The sequence below is a fragment of the Chelonia mydas genome, chromosome 6, assembly GCF_015237465.2.
Source record: "Chelonia mydas isolate rCheMyd1 chromosome 6, rCheMyd1.pri.v2, whole genome shotgun sequence".
Classification (NCBI taxonomy): domain Eukaryota; kingdom Metazoa; phylum Chordata; order Testudines; family Cheloniidae; genus Chelonia; species Chelonia mydas.
Genome location: NC_051246.2, coordinates 34163243 through 34179678, shown reverse-complemented (window position 1 = coordinate 34179678; position 16436 = coordinate 34163243).

Here is a 16436-nt window from a genome sequence, read left to right as displayed (position 1 = left end):
TAATTACAACCCAGTAACATTTTAATTCATGACCACCAAGACACCTGTGCTGCTCTGATACAGTGCAGCTCACAAAACCCAGTACAAAGCACATAATAGCTAGATTCTCATTTGAGGGAATCCTAATTATGAAGTGAGGTCCCCATAGGAACTTGGACCAAGGTGGAGGTTACCCACCTTTAGGGAACTCTTCAGATTCTTTTTCTTTGAGAAAGCTTTCCCATCATAATTGCATAGATGTAAAACAAACAAACCTCTCAAATACCAAAAAGACATCAAACCAACTCTTCCCAAATATTTATTTAATCAAACCAGAGTCTCCTCCAACCAGGGAAGAGGAAAGTGCAGATATTTCCATGAAGCTCACTAGGATCCTCACTATGTAAATATTATTTACCTGGGAATCACTTAGCCGCTACTGTGCTGGATGTTGTACAAAACGTAAGGTGAAGAACATTTTATAGTGTTATTTCTGTTTAGCAAAGCCTTCATTTTGAACAGATGGGTTCTCTCTCTGTTTGAAGACAGGTATTCTAACCAAACAAATTAACAAGATTCTTTCCTGCCAAGTGGTTTCCCATAGTCTTTCTCTTCACTGGGTTCTCCGTTTTCCTCACTGCCTGCCTTGCTTTCTGGATGGAACCAGGCTGTAAACTCTGCTCCCTCAGTGGACTCATTTCTTCCTTTGACTGTGGGAGACATCAGGGTATTATGTCGATGCATAAGACCTAGTAAAAAACAACGAGTGGCATTCTTCTCCAAGCTCCCTTTCCACAGCAGAGCTAGACAGATGAGTCCAGGACTTACGAAGGCAAGAGGAATGCTGCACTCCTTGAGGTAAGTGCCCACTCAACAAAGCTGCTCCCAGAAATAATTGTTTACCTGGGTAAAACCCTATCTGAGAAGTGTATTTATGTTCCTTGCATTCAACCTTCCTTCTCTAAGAAAATGAATATAAAGGAGATCTCTTATTCTGTCACTTCATCTGAGAAATTGGCAGCCAGGTCCACCAAAAGCAAATAAAAAATTGAGGAAAAATCTTGAGAGGACTGAAACATTTTTGAGATCTTATTCTGAAGAAGGGTCAATTTCTATTTCTTCCGATTTGGAAAATGAGAAAGATATGCCTTCTCGCAAGCACTGCAATCCACAGGGACAAATTTAGACATATTACTTTAGCCCTTTCCAAAACAAACATAAAAGGACTTGGTGGTGGTGGAGAATGATTAGCTGATTCTTCCCCCGATACCACTATTACTTCTGTTGGAGTGTTGCCTGGACCCTGCTGATTGGCTCTGCTACTGAAGTGATTTCAGGAGCAGTACAAGTGTGCGGGGGGGGGGGGGGAAGTGTGGTTCATTATCTGCATCCCTCACCAATGCAGGTGGTGTCAGTTACTGTTTTAATGTCCTTTACTCCAGAATAAGTTTTTAATTGGTGAATAATAATTTAGTGTTTGCCTTTGGGATTGCTGTATAATATATTTTTAAAGTGTATAATATTCCAGAGCTATGGTACTGAGCTAAAATAGATCTGGTATATTTCAATCTTTTGATACTTAGCATAAAATGTTGCCTGTTTTTGCAGTAACACTTTTTCCTTCTTTGTGGGCATTTAAAGCTATTAGCCTTTTTCAAAGCCTTGAGGAAATATATCCTTACCCCGCTCTTCTCCCCCTCCCCCCCCCACGCCACCTCTTTGCTATCATACTACTAATACGTAAACAAAAAATACAGGGGGGTATCGTGGTAAGAAAAGAGAGGACATTTCACTGATCTATTAGGAATACCCAAAGAGTTTTAGGACCACAATAATATGGAAACTTTCATATATCAGTTCCTATCAGAGTCTTCCTTATTTTCTGTGGCCTTAGAGGCTACTTAACTTCCAGGAGTAGTATCTTCTACTAGACAAACATTCTCCTTCCACAATTACGTTGGCTTTTGGGGGCATGGACTGTCATTTACAATATGTTTTCATAGTGCCTAGTACAATGGGCTTCAAGCTGGTTGGCCACTAGTGCCACCACAATATAAGTGTTTAATAAGGAGAAGTTATTTGGGGGCAATTCAAGACTTAAATTATTCTTTTAAAATTAGGTTAGATTTTATGTCCTCAAAGTTAATTGGTTTTAAAAAACACAGATTGTGCAGAAAGAAATATTAATTAACCAAAGGAAAAGATAGGAAGGAACCTTGGAAACTGGTTGAATTTTCAATAAATGTTTTTCAGTATAGAAAGAATTCTCAGAAAATATTATTAAAAATGCTCAAATCCAAGATCTAGATTTTGCTGAAGGATTTATTTTGGGTTTGTCTGAAAGACTATGTAGTTCTATGTCACCATGTTTGTATTTAATTAATAGTTTTAATCCTCCTTTTCAGATCTCTAAAAATCTGAATCCCTAATAAAGACTCCTTTCTCACTGCTTTTGCTAAACCTGTTTCATACACAATTACTGTCACCTTTAATATCTCCCGTTGACTAGAGAGACTAATTTTCTCTGGAAAAAGAAGGGTAACATAATTAACATCAGCAGCCCTGTTTCCCCATATGGGGTTGACAAAACTAGCTACATCAAAGTAAAAACAGTGCTTTGTCTCCACTAGGGTTGTACATTGAGATAGCTTATCTTCATGTAAAATCACATCTTTTTTAAATGAAGACGTAGCCTTAGATACTCTATTTTTCCAAATTTTTGTAAGTCTGGCATAGTTTGCTTGAAATTCCATGATGTTAACCATATGTTAATCCTACTGGGAACATGTTACTTCAATTCAGCTGACTCACTGGGCTAGGTGACCTGCAATTCTTACGTGTAGACAAGCTTGGGGAGAAGTCTTGAGTGGAACATTGTTGTTGTTAAGAAACCTAAATCCCAGGAAGTGGATGATTTTTTGATTCTACATAGCATTTTAGAGCACATTGGGAAAGGAAACTTCTTACAGTTGCATTTCAGCAAAGATCAAAAGAATTACTTTGAGGTAAATTTTCTTTTTTTAAATCTTAGATGACAACAGATATAGACAGCACATTGTTGTACATGTAATTCGAAAACCTGGACCTTTCCTTATAATATCTAACACATTCCTGAAGACCTAGGAAAATAAGGGAAAACATTTCAGTATGCCACAAAAGCAGTTGCCTAATCTGTGGCATAGATAAGAATCTAGTTTACAGATAATGGTATTAATTGTGGTCATTAGATTATCTGTGTGGCTTTTCTCCTTGGCAGGAGACTCTTCCTCAAAACTAAGGCTCTTGGGCCCTCTCTTTTGCAGGCTATTTTTGGATCTTATTGTAAATGAGGTAGCTGGCCCTAAACCTAAAGCAGTATCATCACCTTCCAACATTTGTGAGAGAGAAAAAGAGTAGAAAAGTCGGTCCATATAACAGAAAAGTACAAAAGTATTCTTTTCCTACCCTCTAAAGCTTTAAGTCCAGAGGGTGCTTTTTCTCCAGGACACAACAGAAGCCAGGGTTCAAATCAACTTTCCAAGAGCAATATGTGACTCTTTTCCACAAACTCTTTGCCGCCTTTAAGGGGGAAGAATGTCTGCATTTAGGAAGGAGTAGCAGGACGCAACATCAGCCACTAGATCTTTCAAATAATGGTGCAAAGGCACAAGGTATAACAACTTCTCAAATTACCCCAGCCCTCATCTTGTGTTTTCCCCATGTTCTAGATATCCTGCCAAAAAACTCAGACCCTTGACTCATGTCTCCAGATCAGCCCTATCCTCAGAATCCCTTGCCACCTTTGATGAGTTCAGGCAGAAAATCTATTCATTATACTTCATTATCACAAAAGAAGGGTTTGAAATGTATGTGTTTATATAAAAAATTCAAACGGGAATAACTGAGATCAGCAATAGCAGATGTGGAATCAGGCTCCTTTCTAGCTTTCATGAATCTGAAAGACAAGTATTTGTGAAAACCAATTCAGATAAAATATCAGAAATTCCTCCAGTTTGTGATTGATCAATCAAGGAATTGCATTACTCGTCCTTATAGAATGGCATTGTCTGTACTGACATTTACTAAAGTTCTAGCTCTGGAACAGCCTCACTGGCAAGATCCATGTATTACCCCACCTATATGACTGACTCATAAATTCACCAAACTTTTTCACAATCAAGGATGTGGGCAAAGAAACAACCTAATTATTTTTGAGAGTGGGGATCATGGTAAACCAAGACCAAGAAACTACACTGGAGAGAAAACTTGGATGAGGGCATAAGTACACTTTATCTTTAAAGAATACAGTATATGGTGGATCAGATGTGAGGGAATGCAGCTGGGAGACTCTTCTGGCAGAAGAGATAGCAGTTATAAAAATCAAGTTCCATGAAAGGTGTAATAAGGAGCACATTGCTGAAGGCTCAAATGGTGGTACCATAAGCTTGGACAAAATCAAGTTCAAATGCCAAAGGGGAATGGGCTCCCTTAATTTAGGGTACAATCTTTCCAGGCCTTTACAGAATCTAATTGTTATGTTGTTAGAAAAAACAGAACAGTTATCTGCACAAGGGTGGAAAGCTGATATTACTGCCCAATGAACCTTGATAGAGGAAATTGCTAAATCTTCCTGTTTCAGGTTTAGCAGATAGTTGCATATTTGTTGGATGGACGAATGCATCAGCGAGACTCTGGTTTGACAAGCCCAGATGGAGAACTGCCTCCATTTTGACAGATAGATGGCCCTAGTGGAGGGCTTTCTGCTACTTTAGTAAGATCTGGTGAACTTGCTCCAAGCAAATCTGCTCTTTGGGATTTAATCATGGAGCTTCCAGGCCATTAAATGAGGGTATTGCAGGTTCAGGGGGAGCAGCCAAACGTGGTCCTGAGAGATCAAATCCAGGTGCAACGGCAGTGAGACTGGAGTTGCCACTGAGAGGTCCAGTAGAGTGGAGAACCAATGTTGACAGGGCCATGCTGGGGCTATTAATATAACCCGCTTGATCTTTAGCAGCACTCTGTAAGAGTGGGATTGGGGGAAAAGCGTAGTAAAGCTTTACTGTCGAGGGTTGCAGGAAGGCATCTGTGATGGAGCCCAGATTGTGGCCTTACAGGGAGTAGAACTGGTGACATTTCTGTTGTACTTGTTCACAAATAGGTCTATCTGGGGAGTCTCCCACTGCTCGAAAATGTATCTGGCTACATCATGGTGACTGGGAAAAGACCTGCTCAGGCAGTCAGCCCATTCTGCTCACTTGGAAGGTAAGAGGCCTTGAGATTGATTGAATGGATTGTGCAAAATTCCCACAGGTGAATTGCTTCCTGACATAGGAGGGATGAGCGAGCTCCTCCCTGCCTGTTGAGATAAAACACTGCTGCAGTGTTGTCTATACAAACAGGTTTCTCCCCCTGATATGAGGTAAGAAAGCCTGAGAGGCAGGATGAATCTCCCTGAAATCTCTGACATTGATATGAAAAGTGAGTTCTGTCAAGGAACAAATACCCTGAGTTAGGAGGGGGCCCAGGCGAGCTCCACACCCTAGAGCCAACATATCTGAGTCATCAATGGTTGAGGGCAGAGGAAGGGAACACCCAGACAAATATTGAGAGGATCTAACCACCAATTCAGTTAAATTAGAACCCACAAATGTACCATGAGCAGTGTCCAGATGAAGATGGATTGGCAAGTACACTGAGGCCAGTCACATCTGGAGGGGTTTGAGGTGCAGCCTGGCATGTTGTATTACATATGTGCACATTGCCATGTGCCCTAGTAGCCTCATACTGTTTTGGGCTGTGATTGGATGAATCTTGAGGTTTGTTACAAGAGATCAAATAGATTGAAATCTTGACTTCGGGAGAAATACTCTCACCTGGGTAGAGTCCAACACAGCCCCTATCAACTCTGTCCTCTGTACTGGGCAAAGGATAGATTTGTCTCCATTGATCAGGAGGCCTAAGGCCTTGAAGGCTGACTGAATGAGTTGAACGCTGAATATAACCTGAGCTCTGGACCAGCCAGTCATCCATGTAAGGGTAAACCTGCATTCCTAGTCTCCTGAGGAATGCTGCTACCACGGCCATACATATTGTGAACACCCAAAGAATTGCAGGCAGGTCAAATGGAAGCACCATGAATTGGTAATGTGAGTGCTTCAGTAGGAATCTGAGGAACTTTCTCTGCTGTTGGTATATCAACACATGAAAGTAGGCATCTCTTACATTGAGGGTCTCCAGGATCCATGTAGGGAATAATGGATGCCAGGGTGACCATGCAAAACTTTATTTTTTGAGATAGTAGTTGAGCTGACGCATGTCTAAAATAATTCTGAGACCTCCCTTGGCTTTCAAGATTAGGAAATAATCATAGTAAAAACCCTTCCATCTTAAATTCTGCATAACATCACCTATGGCTCCCATCTGAAGGAGAGATTGAACCTCCAGGACCAAAGTTCTTCATGAGAAGGGGTCCCTGAAGTGGGATGGGGAGGGAGGGTGGGAAGAAGGGGTACAAATAAACTGGATGGTGTATCCCACTTCTACAGTCCCAGATATGGGACTAAACACTACAGAGATGGGAAAGGTGGTTTGCAAACAAAGGAGAGTCTGAACTGAGGCCAGGCACTGTCCCTGTGTTGGGGTCCTAAGCACACTTTTGGGATGCAGCCCCTATATCTAGCATCCTCTCTAGAGTTGCAACTACATTATCCAATTGCTCAGCACTTAAAACCAGTGCTGAACTCTCCCATGCCTCAAATACAACCTCTTCTTGAACTCCACCCAAAGATGTGAGCCTTGTGGTTCACCACCTCAAGGGGCCATGTGGTTGGTGCAATTTATAAAACACAGATTCTTTGCACAGGGTTCTTACCCATTAATTTTTTTTACTCACATAATAAATACATAGATCTTTACAAAAATGATAAACCCTCTGTGCATTTCCCTGCCTCAGTTTCCTCACCACTCCAGAGCATTCTTTGAGCTGGAGTCAAGGTCATCTGTGTCCTTTTGTTACAGAGCATATTTTGGTTCTGAAACATGGAGCCTTCTCCCCCCACCTCACCTTGCTTGACTTGGCTGATTCATCCCCTTCCCCTCTCCTGCCCAAACTTTCTATGTGTTACCCTAAACTGTCCCTCCTGCTTTGTCATTTCTGTCTCTTTGCCTTTCTTGGGGAACTTCTACTCTCTCCACTTCCCCCACCCCCTTTACACGAGTGAAGGAAATACCTTCTCCCAGGCTCCAGCCAATCCATTGTCCCAAAGTACTTCACCCTGAATTAGATAGTCATTGAGTTCTAGTGACCCACCAATATACCTGTCTGGGAAATGCTTAAAACTTGTCAGCACTGGTGGATACACAGATAGAGGGGTGTCAAGGTTCCTTCCCCACTCTGAACTCTAGGGTACAGATTCGGGGACCTGCATGAAAAACCCCCTAAGCTTATTTTTACCAGCTTAGATTAAAACTTCCCCAAGGTACCAACTATTTTACTTTTTGTCCCTGGTCTTTATTGCTGCCACCACCAAGCATCTAACAAATATAACAGGGAAAGAGCCCACTTGGAAACGTCTTTCCCCCGCAAAATCTCCCCAAGCCCTACACCCCCTTTCCTGGGGAAGGCTTGATAAAAATCCTCACCAATTTGCATAGGTGAACACAGACCCAAACCCTTGGATCTTAAGAACAATGAAAAAGCAATCAGGTTCTTAAAAGAAGAATTTTAATTAAAGAAAAAGTAAAAGAATCACCTCTGTAAAATCAGGATGGTAAATACCTTACAGGGTAATCAGATTCAAAACATAGGGAATCCCTCTAGGCAAAACCTTAAGTTACAAAAAGACACAAAAACAGGAATATACATTCCATTCAGCACAACTTATTTTATCAGCCATTTAAACAAAACAGAATCTAATGCATATCTAACTAGATTGCTTATTAACTGTTTACAGGAGTTCTGACCTGCATTCCTGCTCTGGTCCCGGCAAAAGCAACACACAGACAGAGAGAACCCTTTGTTTCCCCTCCCCACCCTCCAGCTTTGAAAGTATCTTGTCTCCTCATTGGTCATTTTGGTCAGGTGCCAGCGAGGTTGTCTTAGCTTCTTAACCCTTTACAGGTGAAAGGGTTTTTCCTCTGGCCAGGAGGAATTTAAAGGTGTTTACCCTTTCCTTTATATTTATGACAAGGGGCTTTTGTGATACAGCAATTTTCATAGTAACAACTTCAAAATAACTTCATGATATCAACCAGAATTCATAAGTTGTACATATGTTCCCCAAATCATCACACAGAAACAGTAGGTATACTTGGAGCCCTTATATTTGAAGGCTTCCGAGGTATCCGTGAGTTTAACAGTCTGAAGCCAGCCCTAAGGCCATCATCTGATGGGCCAGTATACGAGACTCCAGTACCGATATGTAGTCTCTGGTTGCCATAAATGCTTGGAGAGTTGATTTCAAGAGTACTGATGTCGCAGTTATTACCACCAGGCGTGAAGATGTCAACAGCATTGATGCCAAGATCATGGGTACCGGAGGAATGGCAATGTGTACCAGCTTCATTGGTACCAAACTTGGTTCTTGAGGAGCCTTTCTAGTCTTTAGCTCCCTATGAACACTACAGAGCTGGAAGTCTTAGGGTCCTTTGACTGGCCTCGGTATGGAGAACAGTTCCTCTTTTCCCTGGGAGTCTTATGAGGTTTTCTGCCCTCTATTACTGGTTGAGGATCTCAGCGACAGAACAGCTGAAATTCTAGCTGCCGAAGTACTTCTTGCAGAGGTGTATTCTGCTTAATGAGTCCTGGGCTGGCCTGGATCAGAGGCTGGATACCTCTCAGAGGTAATCTCAGAAGTGCTTCTCTGGATTTTTGCATCGTCTTAGAGAAGAACTTACAAATAATGCATTTGTCCCTAACGTCCTTCACCTAAATAGATGTGCATCCAGTAATGCCCATTGTTAACAGGCATGAGGGCCTCACAGTTTTTAAAACCTGGGGACTAAGTATTGCTTCCTCTTCCTCTGCAAGGAGTGTCTGGGGCTGTGTCAGACCCATCCCCATAAACTCCCACAGCTGCAGGAAGCTCAGCATTCGCCCCTGCTTCCTGTCCCCATCACTCCTCAGCGTCACAGGGTCACTGTACGGGGAGCTGCTCCCCCATCCACCCAACCCCCCTGCATCTGGACCTCCCATACCCAGATACCCCCGCCAAGCCTCACCCCATACACCCAGAACCCCCCTAGCCCTCCACACCCAAAACCCACCCCACTGAACCTCAACCCTTGCATCTGGAGCCCCCATACTCCTGCACCCAGACCACCCCCCACTGAGCCATCTGCACTAAAATCCCCATGCCCCTGCACCACCATGGGTTCCCACATCTAGACACCCATCTAGCTGCACCCAGACCCCCACCCCACCAAGTCCCACTCCCTCAGCACCCAGACCCCCCTGCTGAGCTCCAACCACTTTCACCTGGAAGCTCCCGCAGAGTCCCCATTACCCCTGCGCCTGGAACCCCCCCCCCAGCGAGCCTCTGTGCATCCAAATCCTTCCACACCTAGACCCCCTTACTGAGCTGCTTGCACCCAGATTGCCCCACACAGAATCCTCTTGTCCCACACCTGGATCCCACACACACACACTGAGCCCCTCCACACTTGGATTCTGCCTAGTGGAGCCTGCCTGCCCCACACCTGGTGCATATGGTACAGAGGGGCAGGGTCTCAGGGTGTTTCTGGGACAGGCCCAGGCCTTGTGTTGTGTCAGGGTCTGGTGCAGTCTCACCACTGAGTCCGTGTCCTGAGAGGTGGAGAGGCTGCAGGGTGATCTCCCACCTTTGTACAGCCAGTGGCCTGTGCTCCCCATTGCCATGCTGGAGCTGCTGCATTTATTTATTGACAATAAAACTTGCAGAATTTTAAAATACTGTGCGCTGAATTTTTAATTTTTTGGCGTAGAATGCCCTGTAATAGTAAGTACGTAAGTTTAAGACAGAAATGTGATTTTTCAAGTTGACAAATGTCCCTTTAAACAATGAACAGCTGATACTGAGGCCTGGTCTACGCTGGGGGGAGGGAGGGGAGAATTGATCTAAGTTATGCAACTTCAGCTACATGAATAACTTAGCTAAGTCAACATACTTAGACCTACTCGCCGCGGTGTCTTCACTGCGGTGAGTTGACTGCTGCCACTCCCCCGTCGACTCTGCCTGCATCTCTCGTGGCAGTGGAGTGCAGGAGTCGACAGGAGAGCACTTGGGGGTCAATTTATCGCATCTAGACTAGATGCGATAAATCGACCCCCGCTGGATCGATCGCTGCCTGCCGATTCAGCGGGTAGTATAGACATACCCTGAGGCTGAATGACCATCTCAGATTAAGGAACATCCTCTGTTTCTGTGGTAGCCTGTGATGCTCAAAAGGTGAAATCTTGTCCCACTTAAGTCGATGGCAAAAACTCTCATTGACTTCGTGGCGTCAGGATTTTACCCAGAGTCTCTATGGAGGATCCTTCTCTGATGGACGGGGACCTTTAATAGCAGTACATTTTCATTATCTATACAAAAGATTTAACTTCTCATTTCAAAAACTGCAAACCAAATTGTCTTACATTATAAGTATATGGTTTGAAATGCAGTAATCCAATATAACCGCCTTCCCCCCTCCCAAAAGGCATGTAGCCTTTTTAATTAAAAGAAAAAATTTAAACTTTGGACAATTTTAGAGTGAAACTGGCAGGCTCTTCCAAAATTGCACTCTGGCTAATGTTATCTGTTTTTACTGCAGATTCAACAGTTTTTCTCTATGGCTCAATCAGCACTTAGTCAGTTTTAGAAATTCTACATGGACTCTTCAGTAAGTAAATTATAACAACCCAATTTTTAGTGTGGTCATTTCCTCACATATTTTAACCCTATTCAGCAAAGATAAAAATAAAATAAATTGCACATAGGCAGGCTGCTTGCCTTACTCTTGGGGCTTCTCTGATCTAGAGAACTTAACTGTTTATAACTGAACCAGTTGTATTATATACATTTAAGCACAAAATGTTCAGTGTGTCTGCACTAGCAATGTTCAAAGTATTTTGATTGCGATGTTCTCTGGGTTACCATATCCCTCAGTTTCCCAGCACAGCTCCCAGAAGCAACAAGACCACTATCCTGGGAAGGACAGGACAGTTGGAATGCTTCAAGGGAATACTTCACAGAGGACTGGTAAAGACTTATGAATCTCGCGGAAATGACTGTCCACTGGGATGAAAATGAACTCTCCAGAGGACAGTCTGCAGAAGGTAAGGGCAAATAGCTACAAACCTTTATACCCCTGCTTTGGGAGCTGAGAGAAAAGATTAGGGTTCATGTCAGGATTATTTGTGGGCAGTTGGTTGTGGGAGGATCCCAGTTATCTGTGATCTGAAATCTGGGATCAGATTTACTAAAGATTTCATAAAGAAGTGACTTTTCCCTGAGGAAGAGAACTTAGGTCTCCTTATCTGGGAGGCTGGCACAGGAAGAGAGAGGGTTTGGTATGTGACAAATCAAATCAGAGTGACATCTTGCATTTCCCTACAGAACCTATCCCTTTTGAAGGCAAAAGCTATCTTCTAAATTGACAAGATATCCTCTGCTCCATCTATGGCCTAATGCAGGGGCTCTCAAACGGGGGTTCAGACCCTTCAGGGGGTTGTGAGGTTATTACATGGGGGGTCACCTCAAACCTCACTTTGCCGCCAGCATTTATAATGGTGTTAAATATATAAAAAAGTGGTTTTAATTTATAGGGGGCGGGGTGTCACACTCAGAGGCTTGCTATGTGAAAGGGTTCACCAGTAGAAAAGTTTGAGAACCACTGGCCTAATGCATATGCTCTGTGTGCCCCTGAATAAACTGGAAGTTAACTTGAGGGAGCCTTGGCAATTACACTAAGGCTGTTGGCAGCCAAGAGGATTCTGGGTAGGTTTTTCCTTAACTTTTAGAGATGGACTAAATGAAAAACCTCATCCTGCTATAACTAACAGCATCTGACAAACCTGGACATACAGGAAAGAATGCTGCAGAAAATTGTGTGGTATGCAGGTCAAAAGAAAAAAATCCAGGGACTGCCTCCACTCCCCTATCCATGGGGTCCTTTTAGGCTAACATTAGATCCACAAAGATATCTCTCTCTCTTTGTGTATGACATAAAGATTTTTTTTTTTTTTAAAGTCCACTCCACTTATGGCCTGATGCACATCTCTTTTAAAAAAAAGTCTTAGCCAAAAAATAAAAAAGGGCTTGGTACATTCCCTTCTGAGGATCTTTGAATTTCATGGCTGCAGAACCCTGCCTCAACAAATGTGACACACACCAAGTGAAGTCTGGGGCCCTGTCCTTGAATTTTAAGTAATAAGAAACTCTCTTTTCTCTGATTTAAGCCTTTAGCTTCTTTTCAGCCATCGAAACTGTGAGGAGCAGGGGGCCAGGGTCAGCAGTATTGCCAGTGCTTGTATGACAAAGCAAGTAAGAAAGACCCACATAAGGTCTCTGGTGGAGCAGACTGAGTCATTGAATTACTTGTACCCATAGTAATATAGAGAGAGATGAACTGGTTGTTATGCTGAATTTGCAAATCTTATTGAAATTTTTGGCCCAGTCTTGCTCCAATGAAGTCAGTGGCAAAACTCCAACTGATTTAAATAAAAACTGGTTCAATGCCCAGATAGTAGGTACTACTTATAGTAACTGCATTTATCTAATATTACTAGTAAGTAATCCCACATGCTGCTCTAGAAAAAACCTGCAGCACCCCATCCACACTCAGACTACACTTCATAGTCACTGCCACAAACCATTCTCAGATATCATCTTTCAGCTTTTTAAACTTTACAAAATGTATTTTAGTTGTAAAGATAAAGTTGTAAAATATTGTGGGGGGGAAAACCAATATGATTAAAAGTTGAGGAAAACTTGTCAGCTTTTCAAAGTAGTACATATTTTTCATTAATAGTGTGTTAAAAGTATGCATAAAATGCAGGATTTTATGTCAGTTTGTGTTCTGTCTCAAGTACAGAATTAAGTAAATTTGATATAAACAGCACAGCTATAGTTGTACAAACTTGTCCAGATGAAATATTTGTACTACAGAATGTTTAGTGGTAGTAACATATGAAAATTAAAGCAATTCCTATGAGTTTTATTTCCATCTACTGTATTTCTTCACCTTTTCAAGGTTTCCTATTTTAATAATCTTTGCTTTACATTGAAGATAATGTGTTTGATCCTTTGAATAATTATTATCTGGAGGAGATAACTGAAGGATTATCTATAAAACACCACCATACCATTTTAAGTTAGAATAAGCCATATTTTCAAAATAAAAGACAGTAGTTTTCACCTGATCTTAGCCCTATTTTATCCTTAATAAAATTTGACTACAGTCAGTTTCTCTGTCTTCTCTGTACATTACTCAATTAAAGATGGCTTAACTGTGGTACCTGGCAGGAATTTAAATCGCTATTAGTGTATATTGCAAATTACAGAAATAGCATATTTATTATTATACATTTGTAATATTTTGGGCTGCAATCCAGATCAGTAAGAGGTTATGTTACCGCCTGTCCTATAACCCTGGGTGCCTTAAATGCTCTGCTGCTGTGGCTCACAGCTGAGAGCCAAACAGCCAGCAGACAAGCAGGCAGTTTCTTGAGTGTCTGGGTGCTCCACAGCCTCATTGTTCAGTGCCCTGACCCCAGCTGCCTGCTGACAACGGAAGAGCCCCACCCTGGTCTCAACCAGCCTTGCAAGCCCACCACACTTCCAGTCCCAAATTTCCCCAAAACCATCTGTCCTGAAGTGCCCAGCCCTCTCCTGGAACACCCAGAGAAGTAATAAGATTCGTGGCTTTTTTAAAGAGAACAAAAGCAAAGTTTATTCCTTTAAAAGGAATTAACAATCACTTCGATTCACACACAGCATGGGGGTGGTTTAGATTAAAAGTAAAACAAGTTCATTAACAAAAAGAAAGAGGTTTTAAGTGAGTTGAAGCAGGGCTGTAACTAGGGTGGGGTGAGAGGGGCAGTTGCTTAGGGTGCAGAGCTGGCGGAGACACAAAAATTGGACAGCGCAGGAACATTTCTGAATATAGCTCTGTAGGGGGATCAGCATGTTCCCTCAGTGCCTTCAGAGGGTGTCTTGTAATAATTAAGATGGGATAAATAGACCAAAGATGTTAACATAACCCAATCACTGTCCAATATTACACAAGGTTTGGAGTTTCATATACAAACGCCCCATAAAAAATCCTTTTAACCTTTTATTAAAGATAAAGAATAGGAAAAACAGTTTACATTTAAAAAGCTGAGAGTATTAAATAATGCTTTTATTTATCATCATCCTTTGTTCACTCTCCTTTTAGCTGAAGAGAATTTTTAGAAGGAAACCCCCCTTTGTTTGGCAGTCTCTTAGGTGGTATCAAAATGATAACTGTCCTTTTGGGAAAAGAGAAGTTGAGATGGGCTGGAACTGTTGTTGCTGCTAGATTCCAATCCCATTTCATCCTCGATGATGGTTGGGATTCAGTTGGTCCCAGTAGAGGTGGCGATGTCACCTGGGTCCCTCTCTCTGGCCCAGTCTACTCAGGACATCCCTCAGGATCAGAATGACAAAGGCTCAGGGTCCCAGGAGACAGTAGGGGTGGCAGCCATAATAGCGAAGCTTGCTCCAGTAGCCAATTTGTCTCCCAGAGTCTCTTTCTTTAAGGACTCCAAAAGGGAGTGGTGGGCAGCCCATCCCCTCATTCTGCCCATCTATTAGGCCTTGTTTCCAACACACCAGTTTTGGTTCATTGATTTCTGGTTCCATACTTTCCTAGTTTACCACAGTCCTTACTTAACACAGTCCTTGAGTTATATGAGCAGGCCTTTTTTGTTGGACTAATTCAGTCTTTTAGTCTTGCTTTTGCACCTTTTCCCATCAACGTTTGTTGTTGTTGACATCTTATGAACTTACATTCACTTTTTACAGCTGAGCTCACAATTAGATTAAATTTATAGGCCCAGTTATCACAACATAAGCTCTCTCTTTTATCAATCAATTCTGCCAAGGTCAGACGTTTGTTCACAAAACCACAATTAAAAAAAACCCTATCATTTTAAGCATATAGAAAAAGGAAAAGAAAAAGGTACTTGGTTATTTTTTACAATTTGCAAATTTCTTATCCCAAAAATCGGGATTTAATCAGATATTACAAAAATGACTGTTAAACCTTTCAGATGTTAACAGAGCTTAAGAACTTACAACTCACTTCACCTATAGCTAAAACAAACTTCAAAACTGCTGCTGTTATGTTGTCCAGCTAGACTAAAAGATATAAGGCACTTGGTATGGTTTTAATCAGGCCACAACTTTATTATTAGGTGTCTGGGTTGACCCAGAAGATAAGTGTACATTGCAGGTAACCCCATGTTCATTCAGTAATTACCTGGGGGCTTCCATCAGGTCCCTCTTTTTTCATCCAGGTCCCCCAGCCAACCCATTGATGGGACCTTACCATCCCCCCCCCATAGGAGGGTTAAAGTATGCTGTAAGAAAGGGGGGTTGGCTCCCTGCCGTACCATTCATAGTAGCCCCAACCACTCCCACCATCCCCAATCCATTCCTTTAACCAACACCTCCTGTTTAAGTCATTTTCCAAGCCATTATCTCGTCACTGTATCCCTTCCCCATGGAGTACCTGCCCTGGACATCCGCCCCACACTTACATAATGAGTTGTGACATATAGCCTAACCCCTTCATGCCACACATCAACAAAGCCCTCCCTGAACCTGCTGTGGGGGAGGCAGAGGGAAAACCTACACTCCACCAGGCCAGTCTGGTGGTGAGGGAAAAATTCCTTCCCAGCCCACCTGAAAAGGGGCAGCTAGTGCAGTGCCCACATAGGTCTTGACCAAACCTGGTATTTTACCAGCTAAGGGGGAGGGAAGGTGGGTGTAGACTTAGCCTGCTCCATGTAAAAGGGGCTTCACTGCTCGAGGCTGTCCCTTTTAAACCCTTCTGCCCTTCCAGTTCCCAGGAGATGAGTCAGTGACCACGCTGATCCCTCCTCCCCTTTTGCAGCAGTTTCTGACCTCTTCCCCTGACTCCCCAGCAGTAAAGCGCTGTTCCCTTCATTTGGCCAGCCAGACAAAATCCACCCCTCTTGAAGATGCAATGCAGTCATTTGTAAGATGTTTAAAAACAAACTAGTTCTTGTCACTTCTTTAGCTGTATGCCCAAAATGGATAAATGGGGGAGGGGAGATAGAGGAGGGGCTGTTTTTTGCCTCTTACACAGTACAAGCTGCACATTTACACAAACCATGAAAATTGTATACATTAGTGGTTAAGCTTGCTCTCTTGGAGAAAAACTTTAGCCCTGATGGCATTCTTACCCAAGTGTGTTGTCTTATTTAAAAAGAAGCAACAAAATAATGGTTTTTTGGAATCACTTTTGCATTCATG